Source organism: Pinus tabuliformis, chromosome 6 (assembly GCF_031772625.1).
Source record: "Pinus tabuliformis cultivar Carrire ecotype Pingquan chromosome 6, CPIR1, whole genome shotgun sequence".
In the NCBI taxonomy this organism is placed as follows: Eukaryota; Viridiplantae; Streptophyta; class Pinopsida; order Pinales; family Pinaceae; genus Pinus; species Pinus tabuliformis.
This window is the reverse complement of record NC_142292.1, coordinates 166,967,679-166,980,671: the sequence shown is the minus strand read 5'-3', so window position 1 is coordinate 166,980,671 and position 12,993 is coordinate 166,967,679. Positions and strand designations below refer to the sequence as shown.

Below are 12,993 nucleotides of genomic sequence, written 5' to 3'. Positions count from 1 at the left end.
AGGAGGGGCTTTCCAAAATTTTCAATCTGGCACTAAAATTCTTGGGTCTGTCAACAATAACTTATGTTCTTGCTCATCTTCCATAATAATTTATTGCTCATCTTCCATAAGTTATGACGATTTGGATGCCATGAAGTGAACAGATCATGCCAATGTCGATTAATTTTATAGTCTCAGGGAAGTTGTTTGACATTGAGCCAATAACATGTTCAGATCAAGACATAATGGGTGGTCAGGCCAATTGGTGGTCCATGGAGTCATGGCTCTGCTCATTTAATCAATGTACATTGTTCCTTCCATCGCTGATTACACTAAGAGCTATTAAAGTGTTACCTGGCAAATGGTTTGGAAGTTTGAAATAATATCTCTTCTAGTCTAGCTAGAAACCCAAATTTACCTGCAGCTCAGGTCATCAATATGGAAAAAGTATCCTGTTTTTTTTTTTTGTGAAGTGTCACCATCCTCCTTGACTACAAGTGAAAGACTATGTCTAATTCCATTCTATTAGGAAATTAAGCAGAGTCGAATTGATTCTAAATATGATTCGATCCTAAGTCAAATTCATCAATTTGAGTCGCAATGAGGACTCAAACTCCCAAGTCAAACATGAGTTAGGTTGACTTGACAATTCTAATTCAAATCGACTTATTATGTCCAAAATCCATATTGTTCTGTAGTATGTACCATCATATGTACTTTGAAATGCATTAGAATTGGAAACTTGCATTATATGTTAAATGGGAACCTCAACAGCTAAGGATGCACAAGTTCTCGTTGCATCCCTTCGATATGCATACTCTGCAACTCCTACCAAGTTGAAGATCATCGATCTGTATGTGGTCTACGCAGTTCTCACGGCAGTTGTGCAGGTTGTCTACATGGCAATAGTTGGATCATTTCCTTTCAATGCTTTTCTTTCAGGAGTTCTATCTTGCACGGGGTCAGCTGTGCTTGTAGTTTGTTTGCGGATGCAAGTCAACGAAGAAAACAAGGGATTCAAGGATCTTCCTCCAGAAAGAGCATTTGCAGATTTTGTTTTGTGCAATTTTTCACTTCACTTGGTGATAATGAACTTCCTAGATTAGTGGATAAGGACTTGCAGAATTGGAATGAGAGGGTACCCATCACAAGGCAACAACATTATAGGGGCCTGATTCCTATTTTTCTGTTATTATAGCTACTGTTTTATATTGTTTTATAAAGTTTCTTTGTCAATATGATCTAATAATTATGCATACATGAAAATTATTTATGTAGGGTCTGCGTGTCACTCATTTTCTTTTCCCAATTTTCTCAAGCTGCAACATGATACACTGGCGTTTATGCAGGTTGATAACCTAGCTGTAATCCTACCTCGATACAGTGATATTATAAGATTTATAACCTAGATCAATTTAGTGTGGAATTGTCATTTTGTTCTTGATACATGTTTACATGTCTGTTGTTAATTTTTCTAACAGTTTCCGTTTTACTGCTTCTTTGTAACTGCAGGTTCTTTCCAAGCCTCTGATCAAGTGGTTTAGTGTTTCTGTGCATTCAGAGGTATCAAGTGACATGAGCCACCAAATGCTGATGCTAGAAAATATTTGGCACCAAATCCTGACTCTCTACAGAATTGCTACCCACTGATATCATTTGATTCAAGTCTTTTAAACCAACAATCACCTTTGCTAGTTTCAGCTAATGTGAATGGGTGCCCAATATTTATGCTTGCAGAAATTGGGGCTTATGTGATAACCAGAAGAAATATGGATACTGTTAATTTATGTGGTTCCTCTGACCTTAGTGAGGCTCCATGATTTCCTCTTGTAGCGATACAAATTAACATGATGACATCAAGACAGTTATATCAATGCAATAATTTAGATTTTCCCAATGTCAAATTTAGCTCTTCAAGCAACCAAAATCAAAATTCTGTAGCAATTTCAAGCATTTCATACATGGATAGTGAATATTCAACTTCAACTCAGTGAAAATGGATGAAAGATGAGAAGAACAAAATATTTGTCCCCTATGACAGCAAGAACCGTGTAGTGCTAATCACCGGTTGAAAGGGTTGGAAGGAGATATTTAAATATAGTTATAAGTCTTTTGACAAAAAAAAATTTTGTTACCAGATTTCAACCACTTTTAATTCTCTGTACAATTCCTCCACCTCCACCTCGATGAAAAACATGAATGCTGATTACAAATGAAAACATAAATGTTGATTACAGATGAAAAGAAAATTTGTATTTATCATTATGATAAAGAGAAATTTTTTTAAGAATGGAGACATGTCCCCCCTTTGAGGAGAACTTTTGGGGCTAAGGATGCATTATTTAAATTTTTAACATTGTCACAGATTTAGAGGCATGTTTCACCTTTGAGAGGGACTTTTGGATGAGAACATTTTGTTCGAGGCATTTACACAGTATTTGGAGGAAAGATCTTTTCATGAGGAGAGGCCATGTGGCATTGTTTACCCTCAAATAAATAATAAATACAAGATTCAAAAGGACCTCAATGAGATAGAAAGATGGCCAGTGGCAATATATACCCAATTTAGTCATTCAAAAGGAAAAAAATGAGTGCTACATTCAAGGACGATTATAGGACCTTCTAAAAACAGAAATATTATTTATAAATTAGCTTTTGATTTAAAAGATATAAAATCGAGGGGAGTTTCATTTGCTAGAGGCATGGTTGGAGTTGTGGAGATCCCCTCCACACTTAGTTGAAGATTTGTTGGGAGGAGGATGTCAAGGGGCATTTGATGTAAAGTTCTTCATCATTTTTTTTTTGTTTCATTGGGTTGATTTGATGGCTGGAAATTACTAATACAAATCCGCTGGAATAATCTTTGTAGAAGAGCATCATTGCTCCAATAAGGGGATGTTAGGGTTGAATGAAACCCTCCTTTTGTCTTTTTGTAATTATTCGATTTATTTGAAGAATATCCGTTGTCTTAATGTCTCAGTTAGGGATGGTTCACTCTATTTTTAGGGTTACCCTAGCTAGGGTTCAAGTTAAGTGCAACACCCTTAAGTTCTCTTGATCTGGGGTGAAATTATACTTGAAGACAGATGCATTGTTGGTTGATCATTCTATAAAGAGAGCTTCCTACTTGTGTCTACTTCATTTATGATTTCATTTGTGCTTGTCCCTCCTAATAATTCATGGTTACACATTATTACGTGGCTGACTTTTGTACTTGTTGTGAGGAGTATCTTTGGAATAGTGCTCCTTTAATCTTTGGCATGTTAAAGTAAATCCATATGGTTAGTTTGAGCATGTCTGTAACAGCCTCACTATGCCTCCTTCCACACTGTTCAATCCCTATTGTTTTTTTTTTTCTTGACTCCATCAATCCACCATCCCATTTAATTTTAAAGCATATCTTATCTTTCACATTCTTTTCTAGGGAATGCCCCCTTGAACAAGAGGAGAGCCAGACTAAAGTGAGAGGAAGAGTTGTTGCAGTGACAATGAGCAACCTTCCTACTTGCTTATAGGGTTGTACTTTTTTTTTTTTTGGGGGGACTTTAAATATATTTAAGCGTGGATCTGGGAAGTCACACATAGAACTAGCAATATCTTTGTTTGCAGGCAAATTTGGGACAAACCTCATGCAATGACATGTAATGGAAAGTTTGATGTCCATCCATGTATGCAAGCAACATGGGTTTTAGTTTTGCATCTTTGGTGCACATTATAGTTGGAAGAAGTGCCCGTCCATTTGATCATAGATCTCTCCAATTGTTGCAACAAGACTGGGGAGAGCAACTTATCTCTGGCTTTCTGTTTATTGGTCTCTCATTCATTCAAGTGTTGAAGAGTAAAATAACAGCAAACTCAATTTTGCCAAAAGGATCCATGAACTAAATAACGTCCCTGGAAATGGGCTCTAATAAAAGTACCTTTCCACAATCAATCTGCACCTTGCAGTTGTAGCAGACAATATTCATACAATTCAGACACTAATTACACATTAAATTGATCTCAACAGTGATGGATGTCAGTGGGAATAATTAATAGTCCTGTCTCTGCAGCACCACTTTAACCAGTAAACTAACAGTGAAACAATGAACTAACACTTGCTAGAAAGTTCCAAGTCCTGACTAATTCTTTTCAAGTATGATTTGTTGCAAGAACCTGGTAACTGAAGGTAATTGCAGATGTCTTTCACCATTTCATTTTCAAGTTATTAACTGTAATTTGTAACAAAGGCATTCACGAATCACGATAAATTGAACTAAAATAACTACAACAAATTTTTCTTCGAAGCAGATTATTTAACATGAACCATCTCTGATCAAATATATTAAATTGGCGTTCTTGGAAATAATTCAATAAGTAATTCAATATTGCATTCACAAATCTAGCTAGATTATATGGCAAGTAACATAATGAACACTATAAATTTTGTGTGGCAAGAGAGATCTGCTAGGGTGTTCAAAGATTTGCATGAAGAAAGACTTTCTGGGATTCATAAGTTTTCAATTTCAGATTCCATAAGGACACAATCTTCAGCTCATCTGATCGGTCATCTAGATCTCATATATGTGCCCTATTTCAAAGAGATGTACATGCCCAAGTACTGAGGATGAACACTCAATTTTGTGTGGTAAAAGAGATATGCCAATGGGCTTATATCCTGCAGCCCAGAAATTTAATAGGTCAATGGCCAAGAATAAGCCTTAGCAGCCCGCCATGCCATAGGCCTGATGGAAGGAATAGCTTCCACAGTGGAAACCCAATTGGGTTCCCAGCTAAATCCAAGCTACACCCCTGCAGATGTGAGATCATTCAAAAATGCAGATGACAGTGGGGAAGGCTCTGTCAATATCAAATCCGGCAAAGAAGGTTCTAAGGTGCAAAACGTAACCCAATCTGGAAATTTTATGTCATGATTAGATTTCTCCAGTTTTCAATAGTTATGCTGTAATATTCAGGAATGGTAGAAATCCATAATTGCACTGAGCGAAGTTAAATGTTCTTACAACCCGGAGGGAAGGGATGGAAATTCATCGTTGATTGGTATTATTTGCATAAAATGAAATAGAAATATATTTGATGATGTATATGTTAAAACAGAAATTTACTTGAATGGAAAGAAAAAGAGAAAAAAAAATCAACCTTAAAAAAAACACTAGTATACTAGTAGATCCATCTTTATGTAAGTTAAGATCGATCTATGTTATTAACTTAGAATTAACGCCTGCCTATCTAAGCCTTTGGTATGAAATGCAATCAGACGTCGCAAAACTAAGAGTAAGGGTGCATATTTCAGGTTTTAATATTTGATAGGTCTTCCATATATGTGAGCATACTATGGTTCCTTATCAACCTTGAAGTGCATATTACACCTATGTTTGAATGGGTTTGTTTAATGTTTATATTCAATGTACCCATATTAAACTTGGGTTTGAATGAGTTTGTTTAGTTTTTATATTCAATGCACCCATTGCACTGTCTATACTGTCTATATTTAATTGTTTGCAAGATGGGCACAAGAAGAGTTAATATACAGAGTGCGTAACTAAGTGGACAAATTCAACTCTTTGCTGAGAGATAGCCCTCTCTAAATTCAGGAAGAGTTTTATTGGAAGTTATGATTTCGGGTGATTGAATCTTATCCCTACTTTTGACCCATATTAGAATGACCCAGATCACCCAGATTTGAAGAAAAGAGAGTGAATCAAGGTTGACCTTTGCCTGGACGGGAAAAAAATTAAACTCACTTATTTACTTACTCCATATAATACACCTCATTTCTCTGAATGCAAGTAGAGTTAATTACTTACATGGCACATGAAATGTATGAAGAGTTAATGTTGTATCCCCATCCCACCAAGGCTGTAGAATACACCTGCCTTCTGTCGGTGCAATAACTTTGGCACACTGAACAGCAATGGATCTAGAATAACACTCTTGAGTAAATGTGCACTCAATTAGGATTCTCACTGAGATTAAGCTTTATTTATCTAAGGCATGGTAGCTATATATTACTGTAATTCTTTTGGTTCAATTGGGAAGATTGCAAGCTTCTTCATCTGTATGCAGTAGCTGCTCCCGTAACGGTAATAACTTGTTAGTCATTTAATGCTTGTTTACGCTCTATATATAATATTAGAGACCCACCACTTCTTAATTTCCTGTCAAACCATTGGGGTACAAATGGCAAGCTCCTACACATATTCCAGTGTTATATTCCTCTTGGCATCTACCTTATACTGAATCATCATCACCTAATCCCACACTATTGGCATACCTTTTGAACGAATGCATATTTTAGAGTTTGGGGTTATTTAATTTGTGGTTATGTATTTTATGTTAGGCATGATAGTTTGTGGTTACCCATCTTCGCATGGGATTGTTAGGCTAGTGAGTTACAGGTCCGAGTCTTGCTTTATTAGAGTGTTGGAGTTGCTACGTAGTTTGGTTTCCCTCTCCTTGCCCAGTATTCTTGCTTTTTGGTAAAATTTTCTGGTTTTTTTTCAGCGAGCTATGAACCCAGACGCTCATGACTTTCACCAATTCACCCTATCCATGTGGATAGGGAGGTGTGTATTGTCATTCACTGATGATAATGGAGTTTGATTTCTTCTTATTAGTCACTTTGAGGATGAGCAACTGCTTCTTAGTCACTTGCGGATGAGAATCTGCTTCTTTTTGGAATTATTTGATCCTTTTGGTTGAACGTTTCAATATGTTGTGGCAATGAAGAGTGCATAGCAGACAAGTCGGTTGAACCTACGACCTGGGGCTACAGTGCACACCCCTTACCAACTCAGCTACCCAATGTCACTTGCCGTGATTGCCACATCGTGTACAGGTTGAACAGGGAACATATGTAACAGTGCTTCCTGAATCCACAATTAGAGCAAATTCTTGTGGCGGCTTTCCAATCCAGAGCCTTGTAGTATAGCAGCTGTACCGATTGCCTGGTGCATTAACGCTGGCATTAAGTTTCCACCAAATTACGCTCTAAAGATTTCAAATTTCCAGGTATTTGTGGCCAAGTTTTAAGCACTCAGCGGTGGTAAAATAAAATCACAGAAGAGGGAAGCTCAGCTTATTGTTGACCGCCTCTGCTAGACTTTGTTGGTCCCTCTATGAACTGCACATGCCCAGATTTATCTTGCAGAGAGTCTAATCCGTATGTTGTTCTCAGATAATTGGCTAGCGCAAAAAAAAAATCAATTATAAAACACAGAAGCTCCTCAGACTAGCCATCAGATTGGGGGAGGAAAGGGCAGATTCAAACTAAATGCGAATGGAATATGGGATCCTGGCAGAAGTAAAGGCCAGTAGTCATGGGTGGGGATTCGCATCAAATGACAAAGAGACTTGTGGAAAGTATAAATTGTGGGTTTAGTGGGCTTTGGGTCCAGATTTTGAACCAAAGCTCTGATACCATGTGTAAGAACCCGAATCCTATTATTAGAGCTTTTATTTCGTTATACACTAACATATCTATTTTCCTGTTAATTTATAAATAACAAAAGGAGCTTGCTGACCTTTTCACATAGCTTTAAACATTTAACATTTAATCATTTTATCATAAGCAACATAAATTAAGGTGAGCATTCTATTGATATCAACTTAACAAGAGTAGTCCATGAAAAAATACCTGTTCCGGCGGTTGATGATGATACCTTTGTCTGATAGCTCCAGCTGAACGCTCCTTCTGGCCGACCCAACCGGATTTACCTCCCAGCCAACTAGGAAATAAATTCCTAGCCCAGGAAACCTCCACAGGTTCCCTAGCCCTCCGTGCCCAAGTCCAACCAGATATAGTGTGTCCTCAATAAGAATGTGCAAAACCAGATAATGATACTTTCCTCCTCTCAAACCCAAGAAACCTCCACAGGGTTCCAAGGTCTCCCAAATATCATAACAAGGCCAAACAATCACAACCAACCCCCACAATCCTAAGCAAAACTCCAACTCCCCCTCTTCTTCCTTCCCCCTTCCCTTTTATACCCTCTTTCCTCAACCACCTCTCATTAATGTCTTTAACTCTCACCCATCCTTGGTTGACTTCTCTTCCAAGCTAGAGTACATTTGGAATTGTGATATGAATTTAAAATTGAGAATTTAATGGGGAAGTACATTTGGGAATGTGAAGTGGTTGACTTCTCTTCCAAGCTAGAGTACATTTGGAATTGTGATATGAATTTAAAATTGAGAATTTAATGGGGAAGTAAATTTGGGAATGTGAAGTGGTTGACTTCTCTTCCAAGCTAGAGTACATTTGGAATTGTGATATGAATTTAAAATTGAGAATTTAATGGGGAAGTACATTTGGGAATGTGAAGTGTAATTACATGGGGAGGACCATGTCTCCTCCTTAGTAAATGTGAGGGTACATTGGGGAATGTGAAATGAATAAATATATATTGATGATAAGATGGAGAGGACTTTGTCTTCTCCTTATTAAATGTGAGGGTACATTGGGGTGTGTGAATGAATAAATATATTTTGAATTAATGGAAGGAGACCATATCCTACACAATATTCAAATTGAGAAGGTAAGTGGGGAATTTGAATAATGGAAATCATAAATTTATTTTAGACCAATATTTCTCAATATTTTCAGATAATGTAAATATTAACAAAATTTGTAGGATAAGATTTAAGTGGGGCATTACAAGAAAGAAGAGTGAAGGGAAATGAAGGAAGGGAGAAACCCTAGTGAAGAAAAGAAGGCGAGTTTTGGGCACTTTTCTCTCACAAGTGCGAGTTTCTGGAGTATTTGTAGGAGCCGAAATTTTTACAGTAACTACAGGTCTGAATTCTATTGCAGGGGGGTCGAAATTTCTGTAGTAACTACAGGTCTGAATTCTATTGCAGGGGGGGCGAAATTTCTGCAGTAACTACAGGTCTGAATTCTATTCCAGGGGGGCCAAAATTTCTGCAGTATCTACAAGTTTGAACTCTATTGAAGGGGGGGAAATCTTGTTGCATGGGGGCTGAAATTCTATTGCGGGTGCAGTTCTAGAAGGGATTGTCTCTGGTTCACTTGGTTTGATTTTGACCTAATTGGAAGGTCTTTTTGGAGGGTTGGCTTGGTGCTGGAGGAAGGAATTAGTCTAGGTTTTGGGTCTTTGTTGCCTCATTTGAAGCAAATTCTATAAGAAGAGAATAGTTTCTGTGTTTTCCCCTTGGAGGGGTTTTTCCCTGGCTTGGAGCCTAAGTTCTGTGTCCATTGTCTTTATTATTTTTCTCTTAATATTTGTTTGATGAATAAGAAGATCTAATAAAGAAACACAATAAGAATAATAAAATTCACAATCAAGTATCAAGGTTAAGGAAAATTGGAATTAATAGTTGCTACTTTGCATTTTCCAACACCCCTTCCACTACTTGTTTTCATCCTTTGGTCAACCACACACACACTCCTAACATGAGAATTCAAGGTCCTTATTTAGAATGCATGGTCAATTAGAAATCTATAAACTTCATATGTAGTCCATACTCTTAGAGCAGCTCAATACCACTCCAATTCCTTCCCATAATTGTTGGTAATTGCGAGGTTCAGTTACTAAATCATAAATTAGAACATTTAATTAAGATAAGTTAGGAAACTTCCTGAATCCCACTTGCAGCTCCCTCTTAGGCATTGAGATAAGAACATTTAATTAAGGTAAGTTAGGAAACTTCCTGAATCCCACTTGCAGCTCCCTCTTAGGCATCGAGATCCATGTTGACTGCTCTCAGATTGGGGAAATTTTGAGGTAAAAAAATGGGTTTCAAAACAAAACTAAAAAAACAATGTACTAACTAAATCAACCTCAAAATAACAACAAAATTCCCTAGGAGTAAATATTTTTGGAGTGAAAATAAGAAAACTACTTTTTAATTGTATAATTGGTTTATTTACTTATAGGTTTACTAAAATTTCAAGTGTAGACATTTGTTGGATGTGGGATTAAATTTTGCATCTGATAGGTACCCACTCTGCATAATTTTAAATATACCCACATTGAAAAGATAAAAAAAAATGCATGAACTTGATATTTGAGTAGACCTATAAGAAGATAGGTAAATACAATAAAAAAAAATAGTTTTCTTTATTTTTCTTTAAAAAATCATAACTTGTATTTTATTACTATTATTTTATTGTTTTCCTTAGGAGGCCCATTTTAGACCTCAAAATTAATAAGCTTGTTATGACCCAAAATGGGCTCTATTGTGGGTTAAATGTATATGGGATGACACAGGAGGTGCATATATGCTGTTAAATGTACATGTAATATGTAAATGTATGTAATAGGGTCATCCCAATAATGAAGGGAGCACATGTGCAATGTGCGGATAGGTATATAGAGATCATGAATTCATTATGGAGGACAAAGATGTGATTCGTATGTGTGAATGTATTTGGGTATTGTTATCAGAAAAACTAATTTCCATTCAAAGCTACTGGTCCCACTAAGACGGGTAGCTATCTTAGAAACAAACAAACTAAAGTCACTTGTGTTTTCCTTTATGAGAGATAGACGAGAGAGAAGCAGAGAATACCAACCTCAGTCTTTCACTAGTCTCCTTGCTTGTTTCATCTCTCTCTTGATAGAGCTTTCGCCACTCCTTTCTCACTTGTCCCACTTCAGAGAAAACCTATAGAGTCAAAGTAGAAAAATACCATCAAAGCATAGAGATCTATAACCATAAGCAATGTAGGATCAGATGTACATTAACCATACAAATGCATATACAAATAAAAGATTCAGAGATATACAAGCATATGGAGGAAAACTCAAATAGCTTTATTGATAAAAGTAGTAGAAGAGAGGATTACAACCAAGATGTCTGATCTAGCATCATCCTCCCAGCATGAAAGCCCTCTTCACCTCATACAAAGCAAGATCACCCAACAATATAATGTCTTCAAAGAGAAACCAATAGCACTTCCTTACAAATTACAAAATTCCATCCTCTGGCTCTCTAGGATGAGGGATCCATATATAGATGTTTGCAAGAGAGTGCGTTAGCTTCTGGGATTTTGATTAGTGTCATTTCACTGATAGTTCTTGGTTCCACTTGGAGATTTCATGATATCTTACTCATCACTGGGCGAATTCAGAGAGAAAAGTGTCGTATGAGCAGTTTCTAGAAGATTCTTTGAGTTTCCACCTAGCAAACTGCTTCTGCCATTTGTTTGCTCTCACTCATCACACCCTACAGAAGGGATTTTCAGTATTCATCGCAACCCCCATGTGTAACAGGTGATATGCATCGCACCCTCAGCATGGAGCAGTCTATATGGTCCAGTTTTGACCAGTTCTGAGCAGTTTTTCAGGGAGAACTTCTAGGAAATGATGTAATCAGCTGACCTTGTTCCTTTAGGGTATGAAACAACACTTTTAGGGTTTTATAAGCCCTTGGTTTATGGATGTATGTGATTGGGGTTGCAGTGCCCAAACATGTCTATAACAGTTGCCCCCTAAAACATGAGGTCGTAAATCTTCTGATGTCGGGTGAAATGCGTTATCATGAGGATCCGAGGTTTTTCAAACTGGAAGGTGACCTGTAATAAGATATAATAGAATAATTTATCTTCATAATATTTTCATGATCTAGTTGAGGCGGGCATTCCCATGCTCAGCTTTATAAATTGATTTTCATGTACATAAGATAGACAATCGTTTGTGTGGCAGAATGATGATTCTGGTAGAGCCATCATCCCTTAGTTTGGATGATTATCTGTGCAGCTATGATGTACATTTGATATTTTTATTTTCTTGAATATATATTGCAGCCCGGATGGATGAAACTAGATCCGGGGTCTTCAAACTTGTTCAATCTTCGCCCGAAGTACAAGTCGATCCATGTGAAAAGATGTTTTGATGTCGAACATGGAAAGACATCACCTGATTACCAGCCAATGATGTAAGTTGTTAACAAGCACGAGAGGAATCACCGATAATGATAACGACCTCAAGGTACTGTAGTATAATTCACGTGGTGTGAATACATGAGTTGAAGTCGAGCACCATGGAAAATCTTTCGGTCGAAGGCCATCGATGTAAACCTATCGCCGAAAGTGAGAAACTTGCCATTGAGGCATGCAAGCTTCAAAGTACTGAAAGGGTTGTTCCTGAGTCAACTTCTTGGATAATGAGCTGATGTCGACAAGAAGTGACCCGTTGTAGGAGGGCCTTAATGAATCCCACATCTATGACACGGAATGGAGCAAATGATTTTGTGGAGGTGAAAACGATCTGATGATACAAGGTTCAGGGTGGCGGTCATGAAAAATGGAGAGTGAAGGTATTATAGTGGATGAGGCGTTAGCTGGGTTGGTGAATTCTTTGAGCGACTTCTCTTGAACATATTGGTGACACTGAAATGGATTGGTAGCGTTAACCCCAAAATGGATGGTACGACGGACCAATGGTGATATGACCGGTGAACGGAATAACCCAACCCGAATCAATCATGGCGATGGATTGAAAGTTTCATGTTCAAGAGTGACCTACTACCAATGAAGTTATTCAAGTTTTCTTCCCTTTTTCCCCAGTCATTTCTGACCAGTACCTCTTTATTTTTTTCAAGCTTGAGGAGGATAACATATGTTTGTTCTATAATTTTCCCTTCGGGCAAACCTGTCGCTATGTTTTAACGAGCCTAGAGACAGTGAAACTCGCTCTTGTTTGCATGGAAAAGTTTGTCGCTATTGTTTTAATGAGTTTAATGACAAAGATAACTCGGTCCTTTTCAATTTTAGAGAGTCTAAAAAGAGAAGTAAAGGCAACTCCAGTAGTCCTTTTTCGTAATATAATCCCTTAAGTCTGAAAAGGTATAAAATAATACGAAAGGGATGACTTTTCAATAGTTTTAACGAGCCGAACAAGACAAGGGCTCGATCTTTTTGTGTAATGATCCCTCAAGTCCAAAAATATTAAAATCTAGAGGAGGGATGGCACTTCCGATTGCTTTAAGGTTTTGGAGAGGCTAATTTCTCAGCAATCTTTTCATATTTTACGAGTTAGATGAAAAAAGCCC

At 37.3% G+C, this 12,993-nt stretch overlaps 1 pseudogene; it reads left to right on the top strand.

Annotated features, from left to right (window-relative positions):
• Positions 1-737: 737 nt before the first annotated feature.
• Positions 738-1,128, top strand: LOC149257905 (dolichyl-diphosphooligosaccharide--protein glycosyltransferase subunit DAD1 pseudogene; annotated as a pseudogene).
• Positions 1,129-12,993: the final 11,865 nt, after the last annotated feature.